Raw genomic sequence first — 15,874 nt, 5'->3', positions numbered from 1 at the left:
ACTTCCGCTTGATAGGGGTGATGTGGAGCTAAATATCTTGGCAGTCAATTTTTAGTGTTAGTTTCACAAGACAATCTGCATTATCCACAATTTCTTAGGTGCACTGTAGAGTGACGCTATGAGGTACAATTAAAATCATTGCATGCATTCGACTGCACTGTGCGTATTGTGTTCAAATGTGTCGTGAAGGCTTATGAAGCATTACAAATCGGGCTCTTAGTGAGTAGTTTTTGATGCGTAATTGTCAACAATTAAGCAGAAACATGTACCAAGAGCGCTGAAAATAACAGAACCAAAATTTGCCGGCTGACGGCAAGGACAAGTGTGATTTCTGGTTATTTTATTTTTATTCAGAGCTGTTGTTAAAGTGGACTTTTGTGGCACACGTACGAGTGCATTGACGAAGAGATTATATCCATAATTTCTACCTAGTTTCATGTGCATGCATATAATGAGAATTGATGTGCGACCAAATTTGTTCTCAGTACTGTAGTTTTCTGTTATATGTCACCATAGCTAGCGATCATAGTTGTGACAAAAAGAAAAGGAAAATATGACGCACAATGTACGGTGAAGCGGAGCCTACCGACTGTGCCAAGTGTGCCACAATTAATGCGGAATCCGTTGGCGCCAAGTTTTTAGTTTTGCTTGCAGAAAAATGCTTCAATTGAAAAGTCTTTTCAAGAGCAACATCGTGCAGATATATAACCGTAAACTGCTTCCGCCTACTCTGCGCATAACCGCTTTTCTTATGTAGATTTTCTGGTATTACTTTCTTTTTTTTAGATTTCCTTAAGTACCAACTCAATTTTTAATCGCATCTGAAGCCTGAGGAAAACAAAACACTCATTCCTAGTTCCCCATAGGTGCGCCCATCGCGTTCGTTTTCGCCGCGCCATGTGCAAAGCAATAATCGATGCCAACGTCAAAAGTAGTGAGACTAAGAGTGCAGGGTGAGCTTCACACTTAGTCAGAAACTATTTGTTCACATGCAGCCTGACAGCACAGTCATTCTCATTTCTATCAAGACAGGACACATCCACTCTGTCATTTTCAGTGTACCATGTAACAGGAAGAGTGGCTACGTGAATATAGCTAGGCAAACGTCCAGAAGACGCTTAAGAACCGCTTCAGAAACAACTTGGAAAAGAATTCCACACAACCTTCGGTTTTTCCTTTCATCCACCTTTTTAAAACACCTTTTCCGCCCATCATACAAGGGTTAACCCCCCCCCCCCCCCCCCCCCGCCCTATCTACATCAAAACAGGTTAATTCAATCATGTCCCCAGTGAGCAGCAGTAGCAATTTTCTTCTGCCGAGAACCACTCGTCACTGTGAACTCGGCCCGTAGCAGAGGGTGGTTGAAGGCCCGACTGGAGGATGCGGTGGAGGGCGCGCAAGGCTGTTCTTGGTGTCCAAGGTGACCATAGCTGTTGGGAAGTCAAGTACGAACAAAAACTGCTGCCCGCTGTGACGGGGGAAGCAATTTCCTTTCACAATAACCCGCACCGCGTATACTGCTGCTCGGTGAAAGGAGGCGGCAGAGTGCCTGGGGAAACGACGGCAGCGTGCGCCCGTGATGAGCTGGGGTTCGTAAAAAAGGCGGCTCCTTGTCGGGCAGGCGAGCCCGAACCGCTCGCTATAGATGGCCTCGCGCACCGCGGCCAGACTGTGACGAGCATCTGTTTGCGGGCCGTGGGCGCCCCTCTCATACGGAGAGGGAAAGGAAAGCGAAGACCGGAGTCGGCAGCGTAGGTGACGCTAGAGGACGGCTGGCAACGGGCGACAGCCAACAAGCACCAAACGAGACTTCAGTTCCGCTCGGGTCCTAATGAGTTCCCTCTCCGTGCGTCCGGGAGTCAGAAGTGAGCCCTCCGCCATCGCCAACTTCTCGCGCCCCTCCCTGTTCCCCGTGCCATTGACAGAAGCAAGCGGAACGGGGACGGCTGACAACAGCGTGGCCTCTGTTTACGCAACATGTGCCAAGCAGAGGCTTTCCGCTGACGGGACGTCGGTTTGCTGGCTGATGCACTGATATGGCTGAGCTGCCAGTGTGTGACTGCTCGTGTAAAGTACGGCTTGTAACGGCGCCTTTTGAGGAATCGCGTAACGAGGTCATCGGCGAGTTTGCACTTGAAGGTGATCAGCCAGTAGTGAGATATTTTTTCAGTGACTACTGACCCCATCTAAGATCAAAACAGGTAAAACATTCAGTCAAAGCGCAGGTGTCTACACTACTGGGCATGGAAGGACTATGTACGTTAGGCCTTTGGGAGGCAACGGTACAAATGTCGTGTTGAATAATTCAGCTATTACGGACTCCTATACATTTCAGTGTCTGGCCTGGCTCTGCATGGCTGGGGAAAGGAGTCTTCGCTTTTAAATCTTGTCACAATGGGCTTGAACAGGCACCCCCCCCGAAATTTAAGGGCCACAATGAGCTTTACTGTACAAGGGGAACTTAGGTCCCTCGAGGATAGATTATCTATCGAGGGCGGGGGGGGGGGGGGGGGGGAGGGGGGGAGGTTGGCCACATGCTCTTTTCCAAGCAAACTTATCACATTTGCAAGCATCAGAAGACAATGCCTCAATACAAGAGCAGCAAAACTATATGGCGCTGGATGGAACCCGTGCTATAGTGCGGATGATTATCGCTAGGTAGTTCGCACTGCGATTTTGAAATTTTTGCGCTACTTTTAATGCTGCTCCAAAGCGTGAGAGTATCACGGTTTGTTTCTGGTTTGGGAAGGACACAGTGAGTGCTGTAAGGCATGAGTACTGTGTAGGCACGAACTTGAACACCTTATCGCCCAGCCCGTTTGCAGGCATTGTCCCGAGAGACATTTTCCTCTGACGCATCGCAAGTTTGCGACTGGCCTCCCGAATACTTCCAGCGTTCAGAGCGCGACAGTCTTCCCAGGCTACATCCATGACCTTCCCGCAACGGGACTGATGTGCCACGTCGCCACTGGCGGCTTTATTAGAACAGCGGCGGCTACTACTGCGCAATCGCAAAGGATGCCATGCCGTCCAATTATACTTAAAACAGTAAAAAGGGTAGGATACAAAGGGCATTCTCTGCAAGCGTTGAGTTATCAACAAACCGATTTCCCTACTATTGTTCCATCCAGTCATTTCAGGTTCTTTTTGATTCCTTCTGTGGCGCATCAAGACGCTTGGTGAGGTCTTCTTGCGACACCGCGCACTACACGATGGAGACGAAGTTGACGCCAGACGCTAGTGACGGGATGTGTGCATGAGATGGTCACGTGATCGCAAACACACTGGCCTCGCTGTCACCGCCGCTCAGCATGGAAACGGGCAACATCACTTTAATAGCGGCCGCAAAGCAGATCGGAATACGACCAAGAAGAGAAAAACACAACCCAACACAGGGGTCACAAGCGCATTGCTGCATTCCGGTGGCCAATGCATTATCTCGTACGCTCCTTGATATATTAAAGGTGGGTCTGTGGCGGCGAACTGTAGAGCTGGAAGTCATATTTTTTTTTGCGCGTTATTACGCTGTTACTCCAGCATGTCTTCCCACGGCGGGTAGCGTGGAGGCGTCGTTTCTTCTTTCGGAGGGCCGTCAGCCGGGGCCGGTGACAGGAGGTTCGTGGCGCACGCGAGGAATTCAGGTGGCGCTCGTGCCTTCTTATACGAGTATGTCGTTTCTTTTTCTGCACCCTGTACCGCTTTCTTGAGATCGTTTCCTTTTTCTTTTACAGCACGAACTGCGGCTGCGACTGGGACTCCCGGCTTCCCATGTGCGCTCTAAGAAGGAAAAAAAAGAACTAGAAAAATATGTATAGAACCTCGAGAAACGACCGGAAAGCCTCCTTGCTTGTTGTAACGGCTCTCGACTGCGCTGAGTGGGGCTCCCTACTGGTCGTATGCAGATGCCTGCTGCGCTATGCGCCAGTCCTGGCAGAGGCACCGATATTTAAAGTGAACCGCTGCCAGTCGTCGCCACGCAGAATAAGGGCGTTCAGGACGGAGAGAACTTTCGGATTCCAGGAGCTCCATGCGCGTGCCCGTCGTGCATGCGCCATTCTTTGCAACTCGTCGCCTGTCACCGTAGTAACGCTGGGCTGTTATACTGCAGGCTGTATCACGTGCACTTGAAGAAACGGTGAAGTGACACTAAAATCTAAGACAAACAAATAGTGTGAAAATATCGGCCTACTGCTTTGTAGTTTCGCGACGGGTTGCGCAAGTACGAATTGTTGCCAATGGAAAGGGAACAAAGTGCAGTTCAGACGAGCACAGCCGGTTTCACGTTTACCCTTTTACAACATTTTCGGAGCCTCAGTTGTACGCAGGGCAACAAGTGCGGAGGAAAGATAACCGATGGTGATTAACACTAATTGAGAGGGTTCCATTAGATTGCACACGCGTAGCAGGGGGCGACGAAAAGTCCGGTGGGCGGATGAGATTAAAAAGTTTGCGGGGATACGATGGCCGCAGCTGACACGCGACAGGATTACCTGGACGGCAAGAACAAAGGTCTTTGTCCTGTAGTACACTTAGTCTCATGATAATGACGCCCTTTTAAATATCGCTTATGGATTGAAGCATGTCTTTAAGCATTCTGGAGAACTTGCGCCCAGGTCCTTTAGCTGCATTAGACGTACCGTCAGATTTACGAAAGGTAAGCGCTACAAGCTCGGTAAAGGAAACCAAACGGACACCACATAAACTCAGTTTGGCGCGAATGCGAAAATTTGCGTTTCAGCACCAAAGTCTTTGCCGTTACACTGCTACCACAGCCTGCATCGTGTAAATTCAAAGATGAAGCCTTGTGTTTGAAATTGCTCGTAAATATTCTTTCATCTTGCCTGCACAACGCTCTATGACTCAGTGTACGAAATACTCATTACGCGACCATGCGCTTTTTGTGAACACGCCATAAGTTAAACACTAACATCATTACTTAGTATCATTTCCAACATCGCGAATCTTATCCACTTGAACCTGTAATGGCTGCTCTGGACAAAGCTACCAGAGGTCCCACTTTTTCAATTAAAACCCTGCTACGTCACCTCAGCTCCATTTTTGCTTATGAAAACGAATTAACGAAAAAGGACTGCGAGTGCCGAATTAAAAAGATATCTTAATCCCTCCTGTTAAAGCAAAAAAAAAATTCTGCCACACTGCAATGCAACCAGCCACTAGGAACGGGAATGATGGTAGTTTAATAATTAAGCCTTGGTCTGCATACTATCGCTCGTTATGGATAGATGAGTTGGTTGTGTGGTTGCTTTTGGGGGGTGGGGCGCGGTGATCCAGGTTTGTAACTAACTACAGAAGTTTTTTTTTTATACAAGACAGACGCATTCTTTTCATTAACCAAACAGTTAAGATCATTTTCGAAATCTGAGCTTGCACATTTGTTCGAAAAGTCACTTACCAGAACAAAGCATTCTGGATATTGCGAGACCTTCTCCTGTTCCGAGATACAGTCGTCGGCACCACTTGTGCCGGTGGCACTATTTGACTAAGCATGCTTTTTCAAGAACCCAGCTTGTCGCAAGATGGGTCTGGCAGCAGCATGGCAAACGGTTCTTGGAAACATGTGTGCTTCATTTTGCAGATAGCCGCCATCATCACTGGCCCATACTTCCTGAGCAATGTTTCATCTTCAAGCTTTCTTCGCGAAAACTGCACCCTCACTGGCCCGCCATTCAGTTCCTGCTGTCAACCGATAGATGGAAATGCATCCACAGCCTCATATTCCCTCGATCTCGCCTGTCTCAACTGCGCATGGCAAAACACCGGAACGTCATCGACACGGACCCGACGGGACATAAAAGCGACGCACCGGCCAATCCTCTTCAGTGGGTCTGGCAGCGGTATGGCAAACGGTTCTTGGAAACATGTGTGCTTCATTTTGCAGGTAGGCCACAATTACGCTTTCAAATATTATAGGACCGATACTCGTTTCTTATTGCTGCTGCCAGACCCTCAGCACTGTCTGTGTATTTTTTATTGTGTACTGCATTCCTTAAGAATTTTGTTGCAACTGTCTGGCCATGTCCAGACTAATCCAGGCCCAAAGTCAGAGGAAATGCTAACAGAACTGTTAGCCGGACAAGCCCGAATCAGCGCAGAGCTTACCGCGCTCCACTCTAGAATGGCTTCTTTTGAACAGCGTATTACGCGCATAGAGACTTTGGCTTCAACTGCAAACGACGCTCTTCAGCGCGTTCATGATCTTGAAAAACTGTTGAGAACCTTAAAGATGTCATCACTAAACTTGACCGAAAAACGATGACCTGGAAGACCGATCCCGTAGGAACAATTTAATCATCTACGGCTTGAAGGAGCCATCAACAGAAACTTGTGAGGAGCTATCAGCTTCTGTATCGGAGCTGCTGCCTTCCAAACTTGGAATCCAATGTGAAAATATTAAACGCTGTCACAGGCTTGGCATGCAAAGAAATGAAATGACGAGACCTGTAATTTTTAAACCGCTAGACTTTAGAACCAAGCTTTCTATCCTTAAAAACGCCAGAAAACTAAAAGGATCTGATACGTACATTAGTGAAGACTTTTCTGCGCGTGTACGGCAAATTCGAAAGGCTCTATGGGACAATTCGGTTGATATCCGCAAAGGAGCAGATAAGTATAGATTGCAGTACGATTCCCTGATAGTCGACAATGTTCGTTACACTTGGGATGCTGTTTGCAAAAGGCATGTTAAGGCTCCACGTGCTGCAGTGCCTACGGACACAGAGTGACTCGTCAATGAGCAGAAACTAACTCTTTTGAACATATATGCTCGAAGCTTGCTCAATAAGGTTGAAGATTTCAATTAGCTTGTAGAGTGCTACAGTCCGTCAATTATTTGCGTTACAGAAACATGGTTGGACAACTATATATCAGATGTAGAATTTGTGCCTCCAGATTACTCGGTTATCAGAAACGACAGGCAGTTCGCTAAAGGAGGGGGTGTAGCTCTGTTTATTAGAAAAGGCATTGCAATTTTTGTATTCCCAGAACTTCCGAATACTGAGTCTGTTTGGTGCCGGATAAACATCTCTGGTTTCGTGACAGTTGTGTGTGCTGTATACCGACCGCCCGGTTCTGAAAACATTTTCTCGCACATTACAGAGTACATAGCGGAACACAGGCTCCACAATTATAAAATGATCATTACAGGTGATTTTAATACTCTATGTATCAATTGGAACTCGTTAATTTCAACAGGTCGTGACAAGGCTGTTTGTGAATCCCTAATTAATATGGCTATATCATTTGATTTAACTCAAGTGGTTGAATGTCCAACTCGAGTAAACTCTGTTCTCGACCTCGTTTTTGTTAATGAACAGTTGCTACAGTGCGGTTTTCAGTGTGACGTAGTCGACGGACTGTGAGATCACAAGGGTGTTTTCGTGCAATTTAACGTGGTATGTAAGCCCCATAAGCCGACATTCAATATGGTTACAGATTTTACCCGTGCTAACGACCATGCTATTGTTGAACTGCTAGAGTCGTCTTTCGGAGACTTGGTGACTGGTAGTGAAACGTGCGATGTTGATGCTTTATTAGAGCAGTTTCACAGCTTAGTACACAGCTGTGTTGCTCGATCAGTTCGTCCCCACCAATTGTGTGAAACATAACCCCAAGCATCCATGGTACACAAGAGACATAATTCATCTCATAATACGCATCAAGCGTATGCGCAAGCGCAGCCGGTCACAAAACGAAAACCGCGACTCACTACTTCTTTCACTCAAGTCTGAGATAAAAACAAAAATGACACAAGCGAAACACTTACTTCAACACAACCTTCATGAAAGAAAACCCATCGAAATTCTGGAAAGCAATATTACCCCTTTCCCGTGACTGTGTATCCTTCATTATCAACCATCAGCCTTGCTCTGATCCCGTAACGATTTCTGAAGACTTTACAAGCTACTTTCACTCTGTCTTCCATCTTGATGATGGTAACAATCCTCCTTTCGCTCATAGCTCGGAACACAGTTACCTAACCTCGAAGTAAGTTACGCTGGGGTTCACAATCTGCTATTAAAAATTGACACAACTAAAAGTGCGGGACCGGATGCCATACATATGTTCTTGAAGAGGCACTTGGAATGGAGGGCCCTTTATCTTAGTCATTTTCAATAAATCACTGGACACATCCTCCGTTCCCCAGGCTTGGAAAATTGCCAATGTGATCCCGGTGTTTAAATCTGGCGATAAACAACAAATTAGAAATTACCGACCGATCTCTCTAATTTCCACTTGCTGAAAGTTTCTTGAGCACATTATTCTCAAGCACATTGTTCAGTACTTAACTTGTCATAATCTACTCTCACACGGTCAGCACGGTTTTCGATCTGGTTTTTCCACTCTCACTCAGCTCATTGAATTTTCTCACGACATAGCTTCCGCAGTAAATAACCGCGATCAAATCGATACAATATTTATAGATTATTCCAAAGCATTTGACATGGTCTGCCATAACAAGCTTCTTCGTAAACTACTTACCATATGTAAAGGCAATAAGTTACTCGACTGGTTAACCGACTACTTACACTTAAGATCCCAGTTCGTCACTTTCAACCATGCACAGTAATCGTCAGTCACTGTAACTTCAGGTGTGCCCCAAGGATCGCTGCTTGGTCCTTTATTATTTATAATTTTTATAAATGATGTCGCAAATGTTATTAACGACACCGCAGTGAAGTTACGCCTATGTGCCGATGACTGCGTGCTTTATCGTAATGTTGCTAACGCCCATGATCAACAGGAACTGAACAAAGTGTTTTCATTGTTCTGTGAATTGAGTAACGCATGGCAAATGAAAATTAATTTCGCTGAAACAGTTGCAATGGCGTGCGGTAACTAGAAGAATCCGCTGCATTTCTCTTACAGTAATAACGATAACTACTTGACCTATGTCAGCGAGTTCAGATACTTGGGTGTTATTTTTTCACATAACGTAAAAGTGAACGGTCATATTAATAACATTTTTGGGAAAACACTTGGCAAACTTGGCTGTCCCAAACGAACCTTAAAAAATGCCACGATGGAATGTATATTAACTGCTTACCAATCACTAGTTTGACCGATCCTGGAGTACGCCTCAACTGTTTGGTCCCCTCATCATGCGCGCAACATTGACCGTTTAGAATCAGTTAAAAAAAATAAGCAATACGATTCATCGTTGGCCGGTACGATCGCAACTTTTCACCTTCTTCACATATGCACACTTTATCTTTGCAAACGTTACAACATCGGCGCACACGTGAACGCATCATCATGCTGCACAAGATCGTTCACACGTCATCTCGCATTCAGGCACCCTCCTCTTTCGTGTCCTCAAGCGCACGTGCAACCCGACGGAATCACCCACTAAACATTGTTCCTTTCAAACCACATATAGACTGCTTTAAATTTTCTTTTTTCCCGCTAACTGTTGAAATTTGGAATCGATTGGACGGCTCACTTCGCGCATTGCCAATTGAAGGGTTCGTTGTTCAGGTGCCTAACAATTTGACCGGTTGATCTGTTTTTAATACCGTTATGTTATCTATTTCTATGCTACCCTTGTTATTTGTTTTTACTAATGTATGTACGCACCCCTGCTATGTCTCCCTTCCGAGACAGCAGTTTTTGTAAATAAATAATGTAACGGGGGGTTTGTTACGAGGTACTGGGGCGACGGGAACGGCAACGGCAGCAGTCTGGGATCAGATCGGCAAAAGACACACAAGCGTAGCGCTGGCAAAAACTCTCGAGAACACTGTCACCTCGTCTTCGTCTTTTCAAATCATCAGACGCATCTTCTTCTTTAGCCTTACAATCACCCCGGGGACAAGAGGAGCCATCCTGGCGACTTAGGATGATGGCAAGACGGCGGGGTCGTAGTAGGGCTTGAGGCGCTGGACATGAACGGTCTCCCGTCCTCGGCGGCGGAGATCAGGAGACGGCGTGAGGGGTTCCACGATATAATTAACCGGAGAGGTGCGCTCCAGCACACGGTAGGGACCATGGTACTTCGCAAGAAATTTTGAGGAGAGACCGGGAGTTCCTGAAGGGATCCAGAGCCACACAAGTGCACCAGAAGTGTAGTTCGGTGGGGTTTGGTCTTGGTCGAGGCGGGAGCGCTGGCGATGCTGGGTTTCAGTGGTGAGTGACCGGGCAATTTGGCGGCAGGCTTCGGCGTGTTGCGCGGCGTCGGAAACAGGCCGATATTCGGATTCATCAGGGCGGTAAGGGAGGATAGTGTCGATAGTAGCAGAGGGTTGGCGGCCGTAAAGTAGGAAGAAAGGAGAGAATCCGGTGGTAGACTGCGTAGCGGTATTGTACGCATAAGTAACGTATGGAAGGACGAGATCCCAATTCGTGTGGTCAGAAGCGACGTACTTGGAGAGCATGTCTCCGAGTGTGCGGTTAAATCGCTCAGTGAGGCCATTGGTCTGCGGATGATAGGCGGTGGTAGTTCGGTGAATCGTGTTGCACTCTTTGAGAAGCGCCTTCACCACCTCAGATAAGAACACGCGGCCTCGGTCACTGAGCAGTTCACGAGGTGCACCGTGGCGAAGGATGAATCGGTGCAAAATGAAGGAGGCGACGTCCGTCGCTGTGGCAGCCGGAAGGGCAGCAGTTTCGGCATATCGTGTAAGGTGATCCACCGCTACTATAGCCCAACGGTTGCCGTCTGCAGTGTATGGAAGCGGACCGTATAAATCAATGCCAACGCGGTCGAACGGGCGTGGAGGGCATGGTAACGGCTGCAGCTCAGCAGCAGGACGATGGGGAGGTGTCTTGCGACGTTGGCAGGGAATGCATGCGCGCACGTACTTCATGATAAAGGTGTACATTCCGCGCCAGTAGTAGCGCAGCCGTATGCGGGTGTAGGTCTTGAAAACGCCCGCGTGACCGCTGTGGGGGGCAGCATGGAAGTATGCGCATATCTCCGAGCGTAAGTGACGTGGAATAACGAGCAGCCACTTGCGACCTTCGGAGTAGGGTGTCACGGATCGCAAAATGGGCAGCTTGGCGACGGAGCGCACGTGACGGTGAAGCAGCCGTCGGGTTGGCGAGAAAGTCGAGAAGGGAAGCGATCCAGGGATCCATGCGTTGCGCTGAAGGCATGTCGCTGAGGCGAAGCAAGGGCAGAGAAGCGTCGGAGGTGGAAAGGCTGGCGATCTCGGCTGGAAGGGGGCAGCGTGACAGTGCATCGGCGTCTTGATGCTTGCGGCCGGTGCGATACACGACGCGGATATCATATTCTTGCAAGCGAAGGGCCCACCTAGCGAGGCGGCCGGAGGGGTCTTTCAGGTTGCAAAGCCAACAGAGCGCATGGTGGTCGGTCACAACGTCAAAAGGGCGCCCATAAATGTACGGTCGAAACTTCGCGAGGGCCCATACAATCGCCACTCTTTTTCAGTTACGGAGTAGTTGCGTTCTGCTGGTGTGAGTGTGCGGCTAGCATAAGCAACGACGTATTCGTCAAAGCCAGGTTTTCGTTGGGCGAGGACAGCGCCGAGGCCAACACCGCTGGCGTCCGTGTGAACTTCGGTAGGAGCGGCCGAGTCGAAATGGCGCAGAATGGGCGGCGCCGTGAGGAGACGGCGCAAGGTGGTGTATGCGTCGTCGCACGCTGGAGACCACAGTGATAAATCCGCACTTCCAGACAGCAGTTGAGTCAAAGGCGCAGCAATGGACGCAAAGTTGCGAATAAACCGGCGGAAATATGAGCACAAACCCAGGAAGCTGCGCAGGTCTTTGATGGAGGTAGGTTTGGGAAAGTCAACCACAGCACGAAGTTTCGCTGGGTCGGGACTGACGCCCTGCTTAGAGACAACATGACCTAAGATGGTTAATTGACGAGCGGCAAAACGGCATTTTTTTAAGTTCAGCTGCAGGCCGGCGTCAGAGAGGCAGGTCAAGACGTGCTTCAAACGGGAGAGGTGGGTGTCAAAGTCCGGGGAAAAGACCACAATGTCGTCGAGGTAGCAAAGGTATGTCTTCCACTTAAGTCCGCGCAAAATGGTGTCCATCATCCTCTCAAAAGTCGCGGGGGCGTTACAAAGCCCGAAGGGCATCACCGTAAATTCATACAAGCCATCCGGTGTCACAAAGGCGGTTTTGGGGCGATCGGCTTCTTTCATAGGAACTTGCCAGTACCCGGAACGCAAATCAAGAGATGAAAAGAGTTCGGCCCCCTGCAAAGAGTCCAGAGCGTCGTCTATGTGCGGGATGGGATAGACATCTTTGCGCGTAATCTTATTGAGGCGGCGGTAATCTGCACAGAAGCGTATGGAGCCATCCTTCTTTTTGACGAGCACCACAGGCGACGCCCATGGGCTGCTTGAGGGCTGAATGACGCCGCTCTGGAGCATCTTGTCGACTTGGTCTTCAATAACTTCGCGCTCGGCGACAGACACACGATAGGGACGTTGTCGCAGCGGTGCGTGGTCACCTGTGTCGATGGCATGGGTGACAGTGGAAGTTTGGCCCAAGGAACTTTGATGTGAGTCAAATGATGAGCGAAACTGATTAAGTAAAGTGAGAAGCTGTGCCCTTTGCGGCGCTGGAAGGTTGTCGTCGATGGAGCGAAGGAATGCTTCGGTTGAGGAGGGATCGGGCGCAGCAGTAGGTGGGCTGAGTGCGGCTATGGAGAGGTGCGGCGCGTCGTCCGTCTCTTCGCGGATGAGCAGAGACGCGAATGGTTGTACCGTGCCGAGACATTCACCTAGGCGCAAGGCGTTGGGGAACGAGAATGGGTTAGACACGAACAGTACGGAGAGGCCAGCGGATATAGTCAGTACAGCGTATGGCAGAGGCAGACACTTGCGGTGCAGAAAGATAGGGGACGGAGTGAAGAGGACAGTGTCGTCGCGAAGAGGGCCGCAAGAGAGGGGTACGAGGACTGAAGAGCAGGGAGGCAGGTCAATGTCTTCGGCAACTAGGGCCTTAACACAGGCACCAGGAGGGGCAGTGTCCAAGACAGCTTCGGGCAGGTGAGAGAACTCGACTTCAGCTCGAGCACAATCGATGATAGCAGCATGGCGCGATAGGAAATCCCAGCCCAGGATAACAGCATGAGAACAGCAGGGCAGTATGACGAATTCGACGGCATAAATGGTCCCCTGGATTACAACGCGAGCGGTACACGCTGCTGACGGCTGGATGTTCTGAGCGCTGGCGGTGCGCAGTGAGAGTCCAGCAATTGGCGTCCTTACTTTTCTTAAAGAACTACACAGCTTTGCGTCCATGACGGAAACGGCAGCACCAGTGTCGACAAGCGCCATGACAGAAACGCCGTCGACGGAAATTTCAATGAGGTTAGCGGCTGACGGATGAGGCCTTTCGAAGTTCGTTGTGGACGCAGTTCTCGCCTCAGGAACTGCGGCGCCTAGTTTTCCTCCTGGTTAGCGGTGGGGCGACGTCGCATAGGCGAAATAGACCGGCGTCGTGGAGAAGAGGGCCGGCGGCTGGAGAGGGTAGAACGGTCCGGCGAGGAAGTACGACTTTGCGGCGGCGCAGCTGGTACAGAGTACTGACTCGGTGGGGGCCAGTACCCAGGAGCTTGGGGAGGAATTTCCGCGTCCGGGAGACGACGGCGGCAATGCCGAGCTACATGACCTGGGAGACCACAAAAGAAGCAAATCGGCCGATTGTCCGTTGTGCGCCAGGAATCGCTGACCCTTGGAGTAGGTCGTCGGTAAGCCACTGGCCCTCGCAAATGCGCCGGAGGCGCACTATAGATTGGCGGCTGCGGTCTTGCTACGACATCGGCATATGTCACTGGAGCCGCGACAGGAGGCGGTCTCGCGACGGCTTCGGCATATGTGAGCGGAGCCGCCACAGGTTGTGGTCTGGCGACAACGTCAGCGTATGTCAGCGGAACCGTGACAGGTGGTGACGGATGAGCCGGTGGAAGAGCCTCAGCAACTTGCTCTTGAATTGTATGTCGGAGCGCTGGAGTCAGATATGATGGTCGGTCGTGAGCGCTCGGCAGAAAGGAAAGTTGACGTGCCACTTCTTCCCGCACGAAGTCTTTAATCTGCTGTAGCAGCGAGGGGTCAGGAGCAGGCGTGAGCCCAGCGAGCGACTCAACCTGCTGTGGCCGCTGGCGTGTCAGAATCCGCTGCTTGCGCAACTGCTCACAGCTTTGACACAGCGTGACGACTTCAGCAACGGTACGCAAGTCGCGCGCTAGAAGCATCTGAAAAGCGTCGTCATCGATGCCTTTCAAGATGTGTTGGATCTTGTCGGCTTCCGACATACGAGCGTTGACCCGCTTGCACAAGTCGACGACATCTTCAATGTAGCTAGTGAAGCTTTCACTAGCCTGCTGAGATCGTTCACGCAATCGCTGTTCGGCTCGGAGTTGCCTGACAGCCGGTCGACCAAATACGTCTGCAAATTTAGTCTTAAAAATGGACCAGGTTTGAATATCTGCCTCATGGTTGCGATACCAGAGGTTAGCCACACCGGCGAGATAAAAGATGACGTTGTTTAGCTTCGTCACATCGTCCCATTTGTTGTATACGCTCACCCGCTCGTACGATGTGAGCCAATCTTCCACATCGTTCTCGTCAGTCCCGCTGAAAATGGTCGGGTCCCGTTGACGAAGAGAGCCGGCACAGATGACAGCCTGGCCCACTTGTACGGCCTGGTGTTGGACGTCCTCAGGCATCGTGCGCGCCGGGAGAGCACGACTACGGAGCTCCAGGGCCGATGTTTTTCCCCGGCACCTCCACCAAATGTAACGGGGGGTTTGTTACGAGGTACTGGGGCGACGGGAACGGCAACGGCAGCAGTCTGGGATCAGATCGGCAAAAGACACACAAGCGTAGCGCTGGCAAAAACTCTCGAGAACACTGTCACCTCGTCTTCGTCTTTTCAAATCATCAGACGCATCTTCTTCTTTAGCCTTACAATAAATAAAAAGCCTTATAACAATTGCCTCTTCTCGAGCTGTAACCACAGCAGCCGCAGCTTATATAAGCGGTACATGAGAATGAATTTGACACAAATTACATTGACAGCACGACATCATTAACTTCACGCAAGGTGGGTGCCAGGCTCTTGGTTAGTGCGTGTCGTGCTGTCGGCTTTTGCAAGAAGGCCCGCTTGGGGCACATTTTGACATTCACGCTGCTTGGTAATTCAGTGTTTCATAAGGGCCCGCGGCAGGATTATTTAGTGTATGAATTCCAAACCAACTACTCTGTCAACAACCTTGGATATTGAAAACTTACATCTGATTCCGGGCAAGATCAACTCAAGAAACTGAGTTTAATTGCACAATGCCACGGGCTAGTGTCACTGACGATGGGAGGGGGGGGGGCACACACGATGCGTTAGCACACGACAAAGTCAAGTAAACGTCTCACTAAACATCGCTAAAATAAATCACTAAACGTTTCGCTAAACGTCGCACGGTCTCGCACAAAATTTCGGTAAACTGGGGGAGAGAGCGAGAGAGTAAATTTGAATGAGAGCATTTGTGGAGAGGCCAGCCGCAGAAAATGTGAAGGGAAAAAAGGGAGGGAAGAAAAGGGAAAGGTAGAGTGCGAATGGCAGGTGATGGTGACAGAACACAGTGAGTCGAGTAGAGTGATCCGGTAAATGGAGATGCGCATGTTCCTTTTCTAGCACGCACACGGACGCACATCCATCATTTACACATTCTTCGGAGATGTGCTTCCATGCACACGCGTCTTAACATACTCACGCGTGCACATGCAGCTTTCGTAGTATAAATGGTGCCGTCTACGTATACAGCTGCAGAGACGGGTTTTAGCCATTTGCCGACGCACGTCCTGGCTCACGCGTCTATGAACGTGTGTGGTCCCCGGTATTAATCGCGTAGGCTATGCACAGCTCTCACAGAGATTCAAC

Source organism: Amblyomma americanum, chromosome 7 (genome assembly GCF_052857255.1).
Source record: "Amblyomma americanum isolate KBUSLIRL-KWMA chromosome 7, ASM5285725v1, whole genome shotgun sequence".
Lineage (NCBI taxonomy): Eukaryota > Metazoa > Arthropoda > Arachnida > Ixodida > Ixodidae > Amblyomma > Amblyomma americanum.
Note: the sequence above shows the minus strand (reverse complement) of the source record.